Consider the following 20,012-nt stretch of genomic DNA (forward strand, 5'->3'; position numbering starts at 1 on the left):
AATCTCCATACTGCTTTCCAAATTGGCTGAACCAATTTGCAGTCCTACCAGCAATGTACAAGTGTCCCCTTTTCCCCACATCCTCGCCAGCACTTGTTATTGTTTGACATCATAATGGCTGCCATTCTTACTGGAGTGGGATGGTATCTTATGGTAGTTTTGATTTGCATTTCTCTGATTGCTAGAGATGGTGAGCATTTTTTTTTTGTGTGTTTGTATTTGTTGATTGATTGTATATCCTTCTCTGAGAAGTGTCTGTTCAGATCCTTGGCCCATTTGTTAATTGGGTTATTTGTTTTCTTGTTGTTTAATTTTTTGAGTTCTTTGTATACTCTGGAGATTAGAGCTCTATCTGAAGTGTGAGGGGTAAATATTTGTTCCCAGGATGTAGGCTCCCTATTTACCTATTTTTTTTTTTGTTTCTCTTGCTAAGAAAAACTTTTTAGTTTGAATACGTCCCATTTGTTGATTCTTTATTTTAACTCTTGTGCTATAAGTGTCCTATTAAGGAATTTGGAGCCCAACCCCACAAGATGGAGATTAGGGCCAACTTTTTCTTCTATTAGACGCAGAGTTTCTGGTTTGATTCCTAGCTCCTTGATCCATTTTGAGTTAACTTTTGTGCAAGGTGGGAGAAAGGGATTCAATTTCATTTTGTTGCATATGGATTTCCAGTTCTTCCAGCACCATTTGTTGAAGATGCTATCCTTTCTCCATTGCATGCTTTTGGCACCTTTGTCTAATATAAGGTAGTTGTAATTTTGTGGATTGATCTCTGTGTCCTCTATTCTGTACCATTGGTCTACCCGCCTGTTTTGGTACCAGTACCATGCTGTTTTTGTTACTATTGCTCTGTAGTTTAAGATCTGGTATCGCTATACCTCCTGATTCACACTTCCTGCTTAGAATTGCTTTTGCTATTCTAGGTCTTTTATTTTTCCAGATGAATTTCATGATTGCTTTCTCTATTTCTGCGAGGAATTCCATTGGGATTTTGATCAGCATTGCATTAAACCTATAGAGTACTTTTGGTAATATGGCCATAGTGATGATATTTTTAAACCTATGGATGTCAATATTTTTTTAGTTGTGAGACCTTTATTTTATTAATTTATATGCGGTGCTGAGTATTGAACCCAGTGCCTCACACATGCCAGGCAAGTGCGCTACCAGTGAGCCACAGTCCCCTCCCTGTATGTCAATATTGTAGGTCTTAATAGTCCACAAAACAGAATGCTTCAGGGAACCAGTTTGATGTAAGACTTCAACACAAATTGAAACAGACCAGGCTCCACTCAAAACCATTGCCAAATGTGCTTATATTGGTTGATTTTTAACAAATAAAAGATATTCAGAATAACACTTGTGATGTAATTATAAAAGGCTGTAAAATTTATCAAGAACTGTGAATGGTATAGGGTTTTGCTCTACTTGCATGCCAGTTTCATGGGTGTTGGTAGAAGATATGAAAATTCTGGGTCAGAGGCAAAGGATCTCATTACTCATTGCAAAGCAAATGGCAACAGCTTCATGTTAATATCAGCTCCCTTTACCTACCCATCCCAGTTCTTACAACATAATTCAGAGGGTGCCAGGTGAAAGTTGTGGGTTTGCATTACAGCTCAGAAACCCTGAAATTAGAGAATACAAATATTTTATTATGGGATGCCTACAACCTGATCAATCTTTGATCTGGAACGAAATATTATGTTTATTAAACTGGATTATTTCTTTTTTATTTTTTGTAGTACTGAGGATTGAGCCCAAGTGTACTTTACCACTGAGTTATATCCATAGCCCCCCCCTTTTTAAAAAAAAATAATTATTTGGAGACAAAGTATCACTAACTCTCAGAGGCTGGCCTCAAGCAGAAGATTTTCTGCTTCACCTTTCTGAGTTGCTGGGGTTACAGGCATGCTCTTCCATGCCCAGCTAAGTTGAATTTCTTAACCATCTCCTATTCATTGCATTGATGAGGGGAGAATTCCTGTCCCAGGGTTACTGGGTTATTCAAACTTATGAAATGAAACACTGGATAGATAAGATCCACAGAAATTTATTGGTCACATAATTTTAGCCCAGGGGAGGAGGGCTATGTTATGCAGGGCTAAATAGAGTTGCATTTAGGAACAGAATGAAAATTCAGGGCTGTAAGAGACAAGCTTTGTAGTATCACAAGGATGAGGAACCTGGTGATTTCTGTGGGAGGATGTGATTGGTTTGTTTGAATAACTTTGCAGGATGTCATGGAACTGAAACCTACTGCTCAAGGGTAAGTAGGCACTGTGTGCCTGTCTCCTTGATAAAGAGGGTTATTTGGCTTGGAGACCTTATCTTCAGGAGCAAAGTAGTAGAGAAACTAATGCCACACTAGATAATAAACAAATCTACCCTTTGCCCCACAGGGAGACACTATTGCTATCTTTCATGGCTGTTTGCTATACAAACATTCTAAAAAAATATAGTTAGTACTTCTCCTTGCAAGACAGGTGGAAATGTGAGACTCATGGATAATTGCCTCCCAACACAATGTCAACAGGGTTGAAGAACAAGCATATTTTGATTAGGATAGTAATAAGACATAAAAACTTATCTGATCAGTCAGAGTCAATACTTTTGACAGATCCTCATATAATGAATGAGGTCAAGGTATAAAAGTGGGCCTTTTCAATTGAATACAAAGCTGAGGAAGAATTACTGGGAAAGGCAAACTGAAGTCTCTGTGTTCTTTGCAAGTTCAAGGCCAGACTTGGCAACTCAGAAAAACCCTGTTTCAAAAATGGGCTGGGATATAGCTCAGTGGTAAAGTGCCCCTGGGTTCAATTCCTAGTACTGAAAAGGAAAAGAAAAGAAAAAAAAATTCTGTCTTATGCAATAAAATGTGTAGAAATGGATAGAACTGGAGGATATTATGTTAGGTGAAAAAAGTCAGACACAGAATGACAATTACCATATGTTCTTTCCTATGTGGAAGTTCAAATAATGTTGACCTGAATGTACAGTAGTGATTACTAGAGATTGAGAATGGAGTGAATTAAGAGAGACTGGATTTGATTAGTGCATGCTATATGAAAGTCTTGAAATATCACACTGAACCCACTAATATTTATCACTAATACATATTAATCAAAAATGAAATATAAAGTGCAAATGAAACTTCCACTCCTAGTATAATATGACCAATTAATTTTTGTCAAAATAGCTATGACAATTCACTGAGTAAAAAATAGTATTTTCAATAAATAGGGCTGAGACAAAAAAATATCCCCATATAAAATAATAAATTTAAACCCCTATAGCACACCATACATGAAACTTAACTCAAAAATGGAGTACGTGAGCTGGGGCTTTGGCTCAATGGTAGAGTGCATGCCTAGCATGTGTGAGGCACTGGGTTACATCTTCAGTACCATGTAAAAATAAAATAAAGATATTGTGTCCACCTGCAACTAAAATATATTATATTAAAAAAATAGATTACGTGCTGAGTGAGGTGGTGCATGCCTGTAATCTCAGCAGCTCAGGAGGCCGAGGCAGAAGGATTGTGAGTTCAAAGCCAGCCTCAGGAAAAGTGAGGCAATAAGCAACTCAGTGAGACCCTATCTCTAAGTAAAATACAAAATAGGGCTGGGGATGTGGCTCAGTGGCCAAGTGCCCCTGAGTTCAATCCCTGGTACCCTCCAAAAGGATTATGTGTCTAAATGTAAGCCCTAAAAGTATAAAACTCTTACAAGAAGATGTGGGAGTAAATCTTTACAAATTTTGGGTTATACAGTATTTTATTAAATATGAGACCAAGAGAACCAGTCAAAAAATTATAAAGATAATTGAATTCCATCGAAACTTAAAACTTTTGTGCTATAAATGATATCATTGAAATATAAGAAAAGATAACCCATACACTGGGAGAAAAGCTTTGCCAAGTCATATATACATGCATATATATGTATATATACAGATATATATATATACATATATATGACACACACATATATGTCACATATATGTGTATATGACTATTATGCAAAATATGTCAAGGACCTTAAAACTCAACAATAAAAAACTTACTTTTTTTTAAATGAGAAAAGGTTTAGATAAAAATTTCTCTGAAGAAAATACACAAAAGGCCAAAAAGCATATGAAAAGATGCTCAATATCATTAGTCATTACGTAAACACAAAACAAAACCACAAAATGGTACAACTTAATACATACCAGAATAACAATAATAACAAAGATACGTAACAAGTGTTAGTGGGGATGTGGAGCAATTGGAATCCTTACTCATTACTTTTATGTGTGGAAATGTTGCAGCCTCTGTGAAAAATAGTTTGGTAATATCTCAAAAAGTTAAATACAGCAAGTATAACCATATGATCCAGAAATTCAACTCCCCGTTATCTATGCAAGAAAATTAAAATATGTGTCCACATAAAAACTGGCCCATGAATATTCATAGCACCTCTATTCATGTAATCAATAAATAGAAACAAATGAAGTGTCCATCAACTGATGAATAGATAAACAAAATGGGTTCTATTCACAGGAAGACATAATTATTCAGCCATAAAAAGGAATAAATTACTGATACATGCTACAACATTGGTGAAACCTGAAAATATTGTTAAGTAAAAAAGTCACCAAATGCCACATGTTGTATGATTCCATGTATTTAAAATTTCCATAATAGACAAACCCATTCAGATAAAAAGTAGGTTAGTGGTAGCCTAGATAGGGTAGGGATAGGGATAGAGAGATGGGAAAGGACTTCCTTTTGGAAGATGAAAATGTTTTCTTTTTCCTGTGGTGCACAAACCCTAGGCCTCACACATGCTAGGCTAGTACTCTATCACGGATCTATATCCCTAGCCCTGAAAATGTTTTAAAACTAGACATGGCAATGGTTATACAGCTCCTAAAAAATATTCAAAATCCTGTAAATACACACTTTTTATTGATTGACTTTATGGTATATAGTTTATACTTTATTATATGGGTTAAAAATCGCATCATACAGTGTATTTTCTATGAATGTTTTTTCAATCATCAACTTATTGTTAATATATTTCATGCCAATAAATATATTTCTCCAACATTTAAAAATATTTATCCCCTACTAAATACAAAAATAATGCATGTTCATTGGGGAAAAAATCTCAGATAAAGTAGAAATGTCTAATGGAAAATCAAAGTTTTCACATAATGGTTTTATTCAACAATGTTTTTAGTGACTGCTCATTATTCTGTTGTATAGTTGTGCAATGATTTTCCAAGTCAATTCCATTCTACTTTTTATTTATCAACATGTTAAGAACAATCTCTAATACATTATACTGTTATGAATACCATTGTGCATATATTGTGGTGCAATGACCCAATTATTTCTCAGATTATTTCCTACAAGTATATTTGCTAGTTAAGGTGTAAGTATATTTTCAAGATTTAAAAATTTTGTATCACTAAATTTTTAATCTGAAAAAAATACTAATTTCTGTTATAGTCAGCAGGGTCTGTGGTCTCTTTCCCTTGTCTTTTTATAAACCTGGATATTATTTCTTTTTCTTAAAACATCTTTGTCAGTTTAATACATGAACATATTGTCATTTTAATCTGAAATTATTTTATATTATTAGTTAAGTTGGACACTTTTTTCATGAAATTTTTGCTACTTGTATTCCTTTATGAATAGCTTGCTTAATTAAGCCTTCTGCTCAATTTAGTTCATTTTCTAAATTTTTAATTGAAATGTATTTATGGGTTGCCATGCTTTGAAAATCCTCTCTTGGTCTTTAATCTTTGAGAGCTTTATTATAATAGCTGTTAGGATGGACTCCATTGAGTTGACGTTTGACCCTCCTGTTCCTGGATATTTGTATTCTTCAGTGGATTCAGAAAGTTTTCTGTTATTATCTCTTTAAATAAGCTTTATACCCCTTTGGTATTCTCAAGTTCCTCTTGAACCCAAATAACCTGAATATTTGCTCTTTTAATGCTCTTCCAAAATTCCTATTAGCTTTTTCTTTCATTCACCTTTGTATTTTTTCTTTTTTTCTTCTCTGATATTTCCAAACATCCTGTCTTTTAGCTCACCAATTTTTTCTTCTGTTTGGTCTATTCTGCTACTGATAGCTTCTATTGTGTTTTTAATTTAGTAAAATTTTCAGGTCAAAATTTTCCGTTTGGATTTTTTAAAGTTACTTCAATATCTCTGCTAAGGCTCTCTGATGAGGTACTGAATTGATTCTTTGTGTTCTCTTAAAGTTCATTGAGTTTATATAAAATGGCTATTTCAAATTCTATGGCTTAGAGCTTGTACATACATACATACAATTGCTATGTGGTCAGTTTCTGGTGACTTATTTTGTCTGTTAGGTGTGGTCATGATTCTCTGAAAGTCCTTGGTGCCTGATGGCAAGCACAACATCTGTGCATTGAGGGATTAGGTATTTATTCCAGTCTTCATAATCTGTTTTTGTTTGTTGCTATACTTCTAGAAATTCTATGCAGACTGATTATTTTATCTGTGCTGGTCATCACTGACATTATTTCAGCACTAGAGGGTGCCCCAGACCCAAGTTTTCCCAATTATACATCCAGTATATTGTTCAGGATGGACTAAGGGAGCACTTAGTACCTTAGAAAGGGTACTCAGTATATATTCTGGATATTAATCTTCTATTGAAGGAGTAGCTAGAAGAGATTTTCTCCCACTTTGTAGGCTCTCTCTCATGGTCTTAATTGTTTTCTTTGCTGTGCAGAAGTTTCTTAATTTGATGCTCACTTATTGATTCTTGGTTTTATTTCTTGAACTTTGGGAGTCTTGTTAAGGAAGTCAGTGCCTGTGACAATATGTAACCCTATGTTTTCTTCTAGCAGTTGCAAAGATTCTGGTTTAATTCCTAGGTCTTTGATCCACTTTGAGTTGACTCTTGTGCAGGGTGAAGATAGGATCTAATTTCATTATTCTATATATGGATATTCAGTTTTCCAGCACCATTTGTTTAAAAGGCTATTTTTTTTGTCATGTATGTTTTGGGCACGAATGTCTCTACTTCTTCTATTCTAATGTCTTCATGTCTGTTTTGTTGCCAATACCATGCTTTTTTTGTTAATATAGCTCAAGAAACTTAACACCAAAACCCCAAATAACCCAATAAAAAATGAGCAAAAGAACTAAACAGACATTTCTCAAAAGAAGAAATACAAATGGCCATCAAATATATGAAAAAATGTTCAGCATTCCTACCAGTCAGGGAAATGCAAACCAAAATTACTGAGATTTTACCTCACTCCGGTTAGAATGGCAACCAAGAATACAAATAATAATAAATGCTGGCAAGGATGTGAAGGAAGAGGTACACTTACACATTATTGGTGGTACTACAAATTAGTACAATCAATTTGGAAAGTAGTATGAAGATTCCTCAAAAGACTAGGAATTGAACCACTATATGACCTAACTATTCCACTCCATATGACTCAATTACTCCTCTCCTTTTTATTATAAAGAAATAACATCAGCATACTATAGTGATACAGACACACAAGTGTTTATAGAAGCCAATAGCCAAGTTATAACACCAGCCCAAATGCCAGTTGACAAAAGAATGAATAAAGAAATTGTGGTATATATACACAATTGAGTTTTACTCAGATATAAAGAAAATGAAACTATGGCATTTTCTGGTAAAAGGGTGGAACTAGAGAATATCATGCTAAATGAAATAGGCCAGACTCAGAAAGTCAAGGATAAATGTTTTGTCTTATATGTGGAAGCTGGAACAAGATAATGGGGAAAATGTGGGTATGCTATGATAATGTAAGGGAGATTAGTGGAATGGAGAAAGGGAGTTGAGGAGGAGGGAAGAAGGGAGGAGGGATGGGAACAGCAGAATGAGGTTGAGCAAATTATACTGTGTGCATGTGTGAATGCACCATAATGAATTCCATGTTTATGTATACCAATAAAGTACCAATTTATAAAAACAATAAATAGTTGGGGAGGAGGCCAGTAGAGTAAAGGAGGGGAAATGGGGTTGGGTAGAGGGAGAATGAGTAAGGGGGTACTGGGTACTGAAATGGAGCATGTATGAATATACCAAAATGAACCACACTATAATGCATAGCTGTAATCCACTAATAAAAACATAAAAAAGGGTAGTCTATAACCAGAGGTCTGTGTCTGAGGCCAGGTTGGGCCCGGACAATAACACAGTCTCTGGCCTGTGATCTAGTGTTGCAGAATTCTTCCTGGCACTGGGCCTCACCATGGAGGGACTAGCTCTAGGCTCCTATAAGATGCCTACTTCCCTCTTCTTTCCCAAAGTAGACAATGACTCATCACATGAGCACTGCCTGGGATTGGAGGAAGGATGGAGTGGGCATTCCTGTGGCCACTAGTGCTGCAACTTTGGACCTCATCTGGAGTTCACAGTTTGCTGAGACTAGCACAGCATAGGGGCAGGACCTGCTCCTGTGGTATACTCATGACCTGAGACTGCTGCAGCCAGCTGCTGATGATTCTGACTAGAATACAAGCCCATATGACTGGGGATGCAGGTCTCCTACTGGTAACAGAGATCAGGTGGAGTCCAGAAACTCTGTCTATGGGCATATGCTGCGAATAGTGCGATCAAACTAGCAGGTTCCAGTGAGGGGCCATGGGAGATTGGAAGAAATAGTCAACACACAGGGCTGGGGATGTGGCTCAAGCGGTAGCGTGCTTGCCTGGCATGCGTGCAGCCCGGGTTTGATCCTCAGCACCACATACAAACAAAGATGTTGTGTCTGCCGATAACTGAAAAATAAATATTAAAAAATTCTCTCTTTCTCTTTAAAAAAAAAGTCAACACACACAGATCTTGAAGATAAAACAGCTGGGGTTGGATGGAGCACTATTCTCTGATGGAGAAGCAGGTCTAAAGTATTACACCAGCAATCTTTATATTATGTTTCATTGATCAGGTTAAAGACTATGCAAGCATTACTCTTTGTATTTATAAAAGTTACACAGTTAGCAACAGTATGCAGCTATTTCCTCAGTTACATTCTACAGTTGCAATGCACAATGTTGAGAGCACTGTGGAGCTCTCAAGAAAATCTATTGTTTAAAGTTACTAATTTCTGGGCAGATTCAGGAGCAGCAGAACTGGTGAAACATTGTGGTTGTCTTAGCCAGGAAGTTCCTTTACTCCCAGGAGCTGTGTGCCTAAGAATAAGGTCAAAGCTGAAAAGACTCTCACAACAGAGTGTGTTCCATGGAGAGCATTGCCATAGCAACCAGGCATCCTATACTTTTGCATAGAAACTTTCCCAGTCACATAGCATGCGACTACCATGAAGTAATCAGAGACCTCAATCTCAGACACTTGTCTCCAAGTCATTGTCACTAGTCTCCACAGGAGATTCAACCCAAGTCTGCTTTACCACTGAGCTACATCCCCACCAAGTCTCCCCTTCTTTTTTACTTTCTTGAGGCAGTGGTGGACTCTGTTGCCCAGGTTAACCTCATACTCATCTAAAACCGGAGCAATGTGGTCTCTGAACCTTTACCCCAAAGGCAGTCACATTTGCAAGGAACTCAGTTGAAGTGGTTAAGTTAAAGTAATGTCACTTTGAAATTCTATAGTTTGTGACTATTGTTTCCAAACCCATTCTACCAGGGCTGGTAGAAATTTGCAAGTCCCTTTTTTATGTCTCTAGATCATAAGAAATAATATTTTTTTTTCAAATTTTCATAGATGTATGTATATCACTCAGACCCTAAGTATTTGGTAATGAGTGTTGGCCCATGAGAAACTTGTTGGAATTGTGTGGATACAACCTGCCTTCTGATTTGTCTTTCTATTTTCTTTCTATCACTCTCTTTTTAGTACACTGGGTTGTTAACCACAAACCACATCCCCAGAACCTCTGTTACATTTTATTTAGAATCAGGGTCTCACTGAATTGCTTAGGCCATCTGTAAATTCCTGAGGCTTGATTTGACCCCACAATCCTCCTGTCTCTGCCTCTTGAGCCAATGTGATTACAGGTGCATGCCACTGAACCTGGTCCTTTTGCTTTTTTGAGATAGGATTTCACTAAATTGCTGAGGCTGACCTCAAACTAAAGATCGTCCTGACTCAGGCTCCTGCATCTCCTGCATTATAGATTTCACCACAACAACTGCCTTTTTATGCATCTGTTTATTTATTGCAGTACTGGGGATTGGGTGCATTACCACTGAGTTGCATCCCCAGACTTGCTACCTGTTTCAAGGTAAGCATTATTATTTTTACTTTTGTTGACAAAGGACTGAATCCACATCAGGTTTTAGACAGACATGAGCTGAGGGCATCCCTTCCTTTTCATATCTAGGAGGCCTCACTTCACATGGACTCACATTTAAGCCTCAGCTGGATGAATGTTTATTTCTCACTTAATTATCAAGACTTGGGAGAGTTAGGATGAAACAATATGACTCCAGCAAAATGGTAAGAGCATCACTGTTGAGAGCCACAGCCAAAGGGGCCCCAGCAAACTTCAAGCTGATTGGCTTACAGCAGCCCTAGCAAACTTTCCGCTGATTGGCTCACAGCAGCCCCAGCAAACTTCCAGCTGCCAGCTGATTGGCTCCTCTGTGGTGATGCTCATTGGGCTGTTTCTCTGCCCTTTCAGACCACGGAGCTGCTCATTGGGGGACTCTTTTGGCTCCACCCACATGACCCAGCCAATTGGCCTCAAGAGCAGGAGGAGTGGGGAATTGAGAGGCTTGTGGGAAGCCGGTGGTGGCAGTGGGGCTCTGAGGGAATTCCTGAAGAGCTCCTGTGGTGCAGGGTGTGTTCTAAAAATAACTTTCATGTCTTCTTGGTAAGTGGCTGGTGAATTGTGCCCAGCCAGACTGTGGCATTTGGTGGCCCATATGGGGAACGACTGAAGGTAAGTGATAAGGTAAACTGCTCACCCCTGAGGGCAGGGTGAGAGGATCATAGCCATTTTNGGGAGGGGGCAGGGGACTAGCAAGGATGGTGGAATGTTATGGACATCATTATCCAAAGTACATGTATGAAGATGGGAATTGGTGTCAACATACTTTACATACAAACAGAGATATGAAAAATTGTGGTATATATGTGTAATAAGAATTGTAATGCATAAAAAATAATTCTTCACTTAGTGTAGGTGATGAAAAAGCTCAACTTAAAGTATTTCATGAAGATTTCCTGCCACTAAAATTGAGGTACATTTGGATTGATGGCATCCAATCTGTGACAACATTTTTTTTTTTTTTTTGCTTTACTTTGATGAGTATAGGTCTTCCTCGTTGGACCCAGAGTGTAATCTAGTTGTTTTCAAAAAGGGTAAGTCTTTCCAAGTATAGATTTATATTGATTGAAAATTTTTTCTGTCTAATATTTTTGCCTGTTTCCCCCTTAGTATCTACAAACCTGTGTTTTTCAGGCTAATAGCTCATATAAGACGTAGTCAAATTCTACATATGGTTATTCTGAAAATTATTCTTGTTATATGAAGAAGTGTGGCTATAACAACCTAAGTTGTGCTTTTTAAAGTGTTTTTTAAATTTTTATTATTTCCTTGTCCTTTGAGCAGGCTAAGTTGTGTAAGTTTAACATTGATTTCTATCATTGTGGGGGTCAGGATTTTGTAGGATGAAAATGAAAGTGAGGGTAAATTTTTTGCACAAATTAATTGGTTCCTGGTAAATTATCTGGCCACATTTCTCCTGGAATAAGGGGGAGAAATACTTTCTACCCATCAAATACACAATTATGAAAGTATTAGGAAAGATGGCAGTCTTCTACATGAGATTGATTTTTCCCCTCAAAATATATTGTGGGAAACATATGTGAATAACAATTAGATATTCACACAATATAAAATCTGGGGGCAAAAACCAACCAAACAAACAAAAACCTGCTTTCTTGACCCACCATCAGAACTCTGGTGTTTCTTTTTCCTCAGAGTCTCCTATCTGCTCAGATTCTTAGTATGACTTTTGTAGGTCCCTCATCTACCTGACTTAAGGTACTGGGTTATGTTCAGCAACCTCTGACCAACTGGGAGTCCACCCTCACGTGAGTGTGTGTGTGTGTGTGTGTGTGTGTGTGTATGAATGATAGCTATCACAAGAAGAAATGGGGGAATTTTAATGGTTTTGTATTTGAATCTGGTTTCCTTTCAAGGGATACCACAGTTTTTAGGCTTTCTTCTCTCCTCAAAGGTGTGGAATGCCCTGGTCTCTGCACAACAAACTAAAATCACACCTGATTTCTGTAGAGGGAATGGGCTCTTCACAAGTACTTCCTCTCTTGATGACCTATAGTATTTTCTTTATATGCTCAGGTCTGGAGGAGGTCAAACAAAAGAAGAACCTTTTGATTCCTGGCTATTTTTCAAATCAAATGAGGATTCCAAGTGAATGCTAATTGTCCTTCCTTCCTCCCTTTTGTTTTTCTTTCTTTGCTTTCAAATATGCTTGTTTAAAAATTATGAAAGAGCTATGTTGTGATAAAAATTCAAATATTCAAAAGATCAATCATCCTTTTAATCCTGCTCCCCCCAAATCACTTTTTTGTTAATCAATTGGGATAAATTCATAATTTAATATGAATATCCTTTACAGTCAGATGAATGAATTATTTTTTGTTTACCAAAGTCAGATGTATTTTACGTGTTTCTATAGTTTTCATTTATTAGTACATCACAGATACTTTTGCATGTACATACACATCGATTTCTTTCATGCTATGACTCCATAGTAAAAAAATACATTGTCTTATTCTACTTAACCATTACTCTATTAACAGAAATTTCATTTATTTAAGTTTTTTCTATATGAATTGTATTATGATATGTGCGCTTGTACAACACAATTTTTTGCAGTATAAATTCCTAGAAACAGAAATCATCAAAAGATCTGAGATGTGATGCAGAATTATTGGAATAGATGTGCTAATAATTTAAAATATGCAAGGCAAATCTACCTAAGAATATATGAAAAGAAATCAGCAATATGAAATAAAACAAGTTTGAAAGGATGAAATGGAAAATATTAGTTATAGTGTATATATTTCCGGACTGGGGTTATAGCTCAGTGGTAGAGCACTTGCATAGCATGTGCAAGGCCCTGGGTTCAATTCATACTATTCTCCCCCACTGTATATATAAATTTACCATTTCTGACACTCTTCATTCCTCTATGTAGATCTCAATTTCCATCTAATATAATTTTCATTCAATCTGGAAAAAATTCCTTTGCTGTTCTTTTAAAAAATATACTCTGCTTTAGGATAGATCTATATTTAGAAAAAATTGCAAAGATGGTAAAATTTCCTCATGCCCTGTGCCCTGTTTCTCCTGTCATTAATATCTTACATTAGTATGGTACCTTTTTATGACTAATAAACCAATATTGGTACATTATTATTAACTGAAGTCTATATTTTTTATACTTTATTTTGACCTAGTGTCTTTTTTTTCTGTCTCAGAATCACATCCATGTCGTGTTCCAGTGGACTCCTGTTGGTTGTGGCAATTTCTAAGACACCTTATTTTTGATGACCTTGATAGTTTTAAGGATTACTGGGAAGGTATTTTGAAAAATGCCTTCCAGTTGGGTTTGTGTGATGCTTTTCCCATGACTAGACTGAGTTATATGTTCTTGGAAGAAAAAGTATAACTTTACAAATGCTATGTCAGCCAGATGAACAAGGTTAACATCATCAATGATAAGTCACATTGATGTAATTTACCATTGTTATGATGTCATAAGAATGGCATTTTATATCCACATGAATTATCATTGATGATATTAACCTTGTTCACTTGTCTGACATAGTATTTATAAAGTTGGTCTTTTCATTATTTTCCATACTGTGATCTTTGGAAGGAAGTTTCTATATGCAGCTCACATTTCAAGAGTGGGCAGTTATGTTCCATTTCTTTGAGTGGAGAGTATCTGCATGAATTACTTGAAATTCTGTTATATGAGACATTTGTCTATTTTTCTCTATTTTTTTAGTAAATAATTTATTTATGTTATGGATATTTATTTCATATTTTGAGTTATAATCCAAAACTATGTTATTTTCTTGTTCCAATTGTTTCAACTTTGGCTATTGGGTTGACTGATATGCTCTTTGACATAAAGCTATCATTTTTTTGGCATTTCTTTACTTTCTGGTACTAAGCAATGCTCCAATCCCATCTTTTATAGTCTTAGCTCCAGTTCTAGAGTCAGCCATTTTTCCAAGGAGCCCTGGTTCCTTGTATTGAAGAATGATACTAGAAACCAAAATTTGGACATTGAGTGTAGCATTTATTTTTGTGCAGGTTTTCTGCTGAAAATTCTCTCAGCTTTGGTTTGCCTTACAAAGTATATATTTGGACTTTATTTTGGAAAGATGTTTTTCCCCTCATGGATATAGAATTCTGGGTTAAAAGGTTTTTTTTTTTTTCTTTAGCACTCTGCTGTCTCTCCATTGTTTTCCAACTTATATTATTTCCAAAGAGAAGTCAGTGTTAATCTTTGTTACCTTGTACCTAATACATAAGGTATTCTTTTTCTCCTTTGGCTGAATTAAATTTTTTTCTTTGTCATTAGTTCTCATCAACTTGATTATGATGTGCCTTGGAGTGATTTTTTTGTATTTATACTGTTTGGGATTTGTTGAGGTTTCTTGACCTATGCATTTATAGTTACCATTGAATTTGAAAACTTTTCAGTCATTTCTTTACATATTTTCTCTGAACCCCCATTCTGGGACTCCAGTTACTTGTATAAAAGACTGCTTGATATTTTCCCGCATGCCACTGAACCTGTTCCTTTTTTTAATGTTTTTTCTTCTTTGTTTCAGCTTGGACAGCTTCTATGGCCATGTCCTCAAGGTTATTCATTTTATTTTTTAAAAAATATTTTTTAGTTGTCAATGGATTTTTATTTTATTTATTTATATGTGGTTCTGAGAATCAAACCCAGTGCCTCACACATGCTAGGCAAGCACTCTACCACTGAGCCACAACCCCAGCCCCAACGTTACTCATTTTCTGCAATACATAATCTGTTGTTAATCTTATTCAGAAAAATTTCATTACATAAATATTTTTCAGTTAATATAGTTTTATTTGGTTATTTTAAAATCATTTCTAATTTTTTTCTTATTATGTTCATGTTTTCCTTTAAATTCTCAAACATATTTTAGTAGCTGTTCTGATTTTTTAATATATGTTTTTAAGTTGTCAATGGATTTTTAACTTTATTTATTTATTTATGTGTGGTGCTGATGATTGAACCCAGGGCCTCACATATGCCAGACAAGTGCTCTACTACTGAGCCACAGCTCCAGCTCTGTTCTGAATTTTTAATCTGTTAATACTATTCTATCATTTCTGCATAGTTTTTGTCATCTGTCACTTTTCTTGGCTGAGTCATCTTTTCCAGCTTCTTTGTTTGTCTAGTGGTTTTTTAATTGGATACTAGATATTGAATGTTTTGTGGTTGAGTGCGTGAATTTTGTTGTCCTACTTTAAAGAATGTTAAATTTTATTTCTGTAGGAATTTAAATCAATTCCATGTCAGTTTCAAACTTTCAAGGCTTGTTTATAAGTTTTGTTGTGGTAGTTCTAAGGTAGCCTTTACTCTAGGATGAGGTTAGTCCTTCTACTAAGGTGTGATCATTATGAAATCTATTCTAAAATTTCTAGTGCTATGGTTTATATTTGGTTTGAGTGTTCCCCAAGGGTCCATATGTGGAAGCTTGTTCTTAAGCATGGCATTATTGGCAGGTAAGATTTATATGATCTAAAGAGAAACCAGAGTATTAGAAATTTTAAAAGAGGTAGTATCTAGTAGAAGGTCCTTGGATCATAAGGGGCATTGTTCTCAAAGTGATTCAGGTAGTTCTCACAAAAGGGTTGTTATAAGAGAACCAATGCTGGCCTCTTCTCTCTGTGCTTCCTTGTTCAAGACATGACCATTTGCTGTTACACATTCTTTTGCCACCATATGACACTGTCACCTTTACCAGAGGCCAAAACAAGTGGAGCCAGCTGATCTTGAACCTCCAAAACTGTGAGCTAAATTAATGTCATTTTTTCATAAGTAAGCCCACCTCAGGTATTTTGTGTTTTATATATATATATANACACAAGTCCTAAACTGGAAACAACCAAGATGTTCTACAAAAGGAGGAGAGTTAAAATGTGGCATATATATACCATGGAGTACTGTTTCAAAATAAATGAAACAAACTATTGACATCTGCAAAAGATTAGATGTATTTGAAGGACATAATACTGAGTGAAAAGAACAAACTTCAAAAGGTCACATATCAGTTTACAAAATACTCTCAAAATTACAAAGATGAAAAACTAAAGGTTTGTCAAGAATTAAGAGACAGTGGGGCATACAGAGATATGTTTCTAAAGGGAGGTGATCAGTTTCTAAAGGGTAGCATAAGGGAGAACTGTGGTAATGAAATAGTTCTGCACTGTGATTTTTAAAGGTGGTTACTATTATCTACATGTGTGATAAAGTGGCATAGAATTATACAAACACTGTACCAATGTTCTTTTCTGTTTTCAATATTGTACTATAGTTATGTAAAATACCAATTATGGAAAATTTAGTGAAGGCTTAGAGAAAATCTATACTTTAGTTTTTCAACTTTCTTTGAGTCTTTAATTATTTTAAAATGAAAAGTTAAGGAAAAACAAATAAATATGCATCATAACCCTGTATCTATTTTTTAATTGAACTTGAAGCTAAAAATCTTCCCACAAATAAAATACTAGATCCAGATAGCTTCACTGGTGTTATTACCAAATATTTAAGAAAGAATTCATACCAATTCTATACAAACTGTTCTAGAAAATGGAGACAGAGTGAATATACCCCAAAGCATGTTGTGATTCCAGCATTATAGCAATACCAACACCAAAGACATTATAAGAATAAAAAATTACAAACCCAAATCCCACATGAACCAAGATGTAAAAAATTCTAACTAAATTTTGGCAAATTAAATCCGATAATATGTAAAAAGAAAATATATCATGACTGAGTTATCCAATGAAAAACAAGCTTAGTTTAACATTGAAATCTATCAACTTATATGTCAAAATACACTCTACTGTTATGTATAAAAGAATAAAAATCAATCAAAAAAATCAATAAAATCTATCAATTTAATTCACCATATTAATGAACTGAAAAAATGAAAACTAAACAAAATGTGATTATCTCAAAAAACACAAATCATTTTTTTAAAATCCAATATATAGTTTTCATAAAATCTCTTAGCAAACGAGAAAGAACTTTTTCAACTTGATAAAGGGGATCTACAAAACACGTTCAGACACATCAAGATTAATGGTAAAACACTGAATATCTTCCCTTAAGATTAGAAACAATCTGTTCAACACTCTTCTATTCAACATGGTACTGGAGGTTCTAGTCAGTGCAATAAAGCAATATATATATATATATATATATATATGAAAAGCTGACTAATTTACCTGGATATTCAAAATTTCTCCACTCTGTCTGACTGAAACTTAAGCATTTGCCTACATTGAGTGAACTCTAGAAATTATTCATCTTATAGTTACCCAGCAGTTTTTCATTGTTTAGCCTCATTGGAGTTTTACTACATGCTCAATATTCAACAAAAATCTAGTGGAAGTGTTATGTCAATTTCTGGAGCTCTTTCTTTGTAATGCTCTTTTTTCCTATACCTGTCCCACAAATCATACCTGCTTCCACTCCATTGAACTCTTATCTCTGTCTCCTAAATCAGGAAAGTGACCATATTTGACTTGGGTTCTCTATCCCTATACTCTGGCCCAGAAATTACCTCCAGCAGCAACTGGGGAATCATAGGTTTACCTCATTTGTTTCCCTTTTTTCAAACAAAGTTCATAATTCTGTTTTGTTTGTTGTCTGTTGTTTGAAAGCAATTCTTTCCTATACTTTGTGCAGTTTCCTAGCCATCTATCCTAGGAGGGCAAGTCCAGTGTTAGGTATTCTGTCACAGATGGAAGTGGAGATTCTAGTCATAACAATATAATAGTTGAAATAACACAATTGATGGAATTAATAGTAGGATTAATGTAGCTAAAGAACAAATGTGAGTTACAGATGAAATTGAGGAACTTTCTCAGGAGGCAACAGGGGAAAATAAGAAGATAAACACAAAAAAGTTAAGGGATATAGAAGATGGAACTAAACATTTCAGTATCAATAAAATGAGCCTGAGAATTAAAGAAAATAAAAATATAGAGAAGTTATTAATTTAAGAAATAATAGAGACAATTTTCCTGGAATTGAAAAATACTGACTTAATGTTGAAAATAGTCAAAGAGAACTAAATAGCACTGAGGAGGAAAATCTAAACTGGACACTCCATAGTGAACATTAAGAACATTTTCAAAGAGAAAATTCTAAGAGCGTCCTTAAAGAACAAACAGTACACCTACAAAGGGGCAAGAATCAAGTTGATCTCAGATTTATCAGTAGTAACATGAAATATAAAAATAATATCTTTGGGGAGACGAGTAGGAAAGTTTCACAGAGAAACAGCCTGGAAGAGAAGAGGAACTAGAAGAAGAACTAAATTGATAATGGACCCAAAGTCCCACCATTAGAGTATCATGATACAAAAGGTCTTATGCATATCATTCAGGGTAGAAAATTAGGTATTAATTTTTCCCAATGGAACATCATTCTCCTCTGGAGTCAGGAAGAATAATTCCATTTCCCCTTTGTATTATATTTTATACATTTTAAATTGCTTTAATATTTACTGCCACTTATCCAACTTTTATGGATCAGGAAGCTTGGTTGTTCTTGTGTTCAAGTTGTATATTCTCCATTGTTATAGACAAGAAAACTGAAACCTATTAAGGTCATGCCACTGATCAGAGCCAGAGCCGGACCTAGTCCCTCCAGTTTCTAATTGTCACATTTCTGCTGTTTATTCAGCATTCTGAGCCAGACTGAAAACACAGTTGAGTTGGGTGGATCTGATTTGTCAAATTGATCCTTTTTTTGAAAGTCCTTTTGGTTAGGAGTGGGCAAACTCAAGTAAATTGTTAACTGTATCACCCCTGAAAAGTCTTTGTTCTGCTGTACTTGTATATACATTATGATTGTCCTCAGCTCTGAGATATGATCCAATAATGACAAAAAGTCTCTTTTTCTCCTTTGGAGTTATTAGTCATTTATGTGAATAAGGTTTTATTGGGGTAGTTATTGTAAATATAGTGTACATGAAGAGTAGCTCAATTACATTTTTAGAATATAAATGCATGATAATGAATTTCATGGTAACTCATCCAAACGTTCTTGCCCTAAAAGCTCCCAGCAGGTGAGATGTTACTATCTGACATAGAAATGACAGATAGGAAGAAATCCCTTCTCTAATTTTTCCTTTTCTAAATATGAAGTAACTCTTTTCCCTGGAGCCCATAAAGACCCTTACTGTTGTCAGGCATATACGAGAGTTCTTTTTACCAACTACCCTAAGCTTCTAAAAGATCCAGTGAGGTAACAAAAAGAGAATTATAATTCCAAAAACTGACTGAATGTTGCAGTCCCAGCATCTCCTAATCAGAGAGGATGGAATCATGAGTGCCACAGCATGTCATTCCCATAGCTAGTCTCCTCTTTTGAAGGGTAAATATCCTCAAAGGACCCACTTGATAAATGAATGTAGTCTCCTACCTTGTTATTATGGTTTATTTTATGTCTCCATTTGAAAGATGCACTCTTTGAGAATACAGAGACCCACATGCTTCCACATTCTCTTCAGCAGAAACTCTATGCTATGAAAGTGCATGCCTTTGCCTAGCCTGCTGAAAATTAAGGTAGAAATAAGATAGATAGGGCCTGAATTGTATGTTAGGAAATTATCGTGCCCCATGCATCAAAACTTTAAATAAAATATTCAAATCCTGATCTGATAGTGAAGTGTCAAATGGAGCTTCAAATGTAAAGGGTGGCTGTAGTGGCC

The sequence above is a fragment of the Marmota marmota genome, unplaced genomic scaffold (assembly GCF_001458135.2).
Source record: "Marmota marmota marmota unplaced genomic scaffold, marMar, whole genome shotgun sequence".
Classification (NCBI taxonomy): Eukaryota; Metazoa; Chordata; class Mammalia; order Rodentia; family Sciuridae; genus Marmota; species Marmota marmota.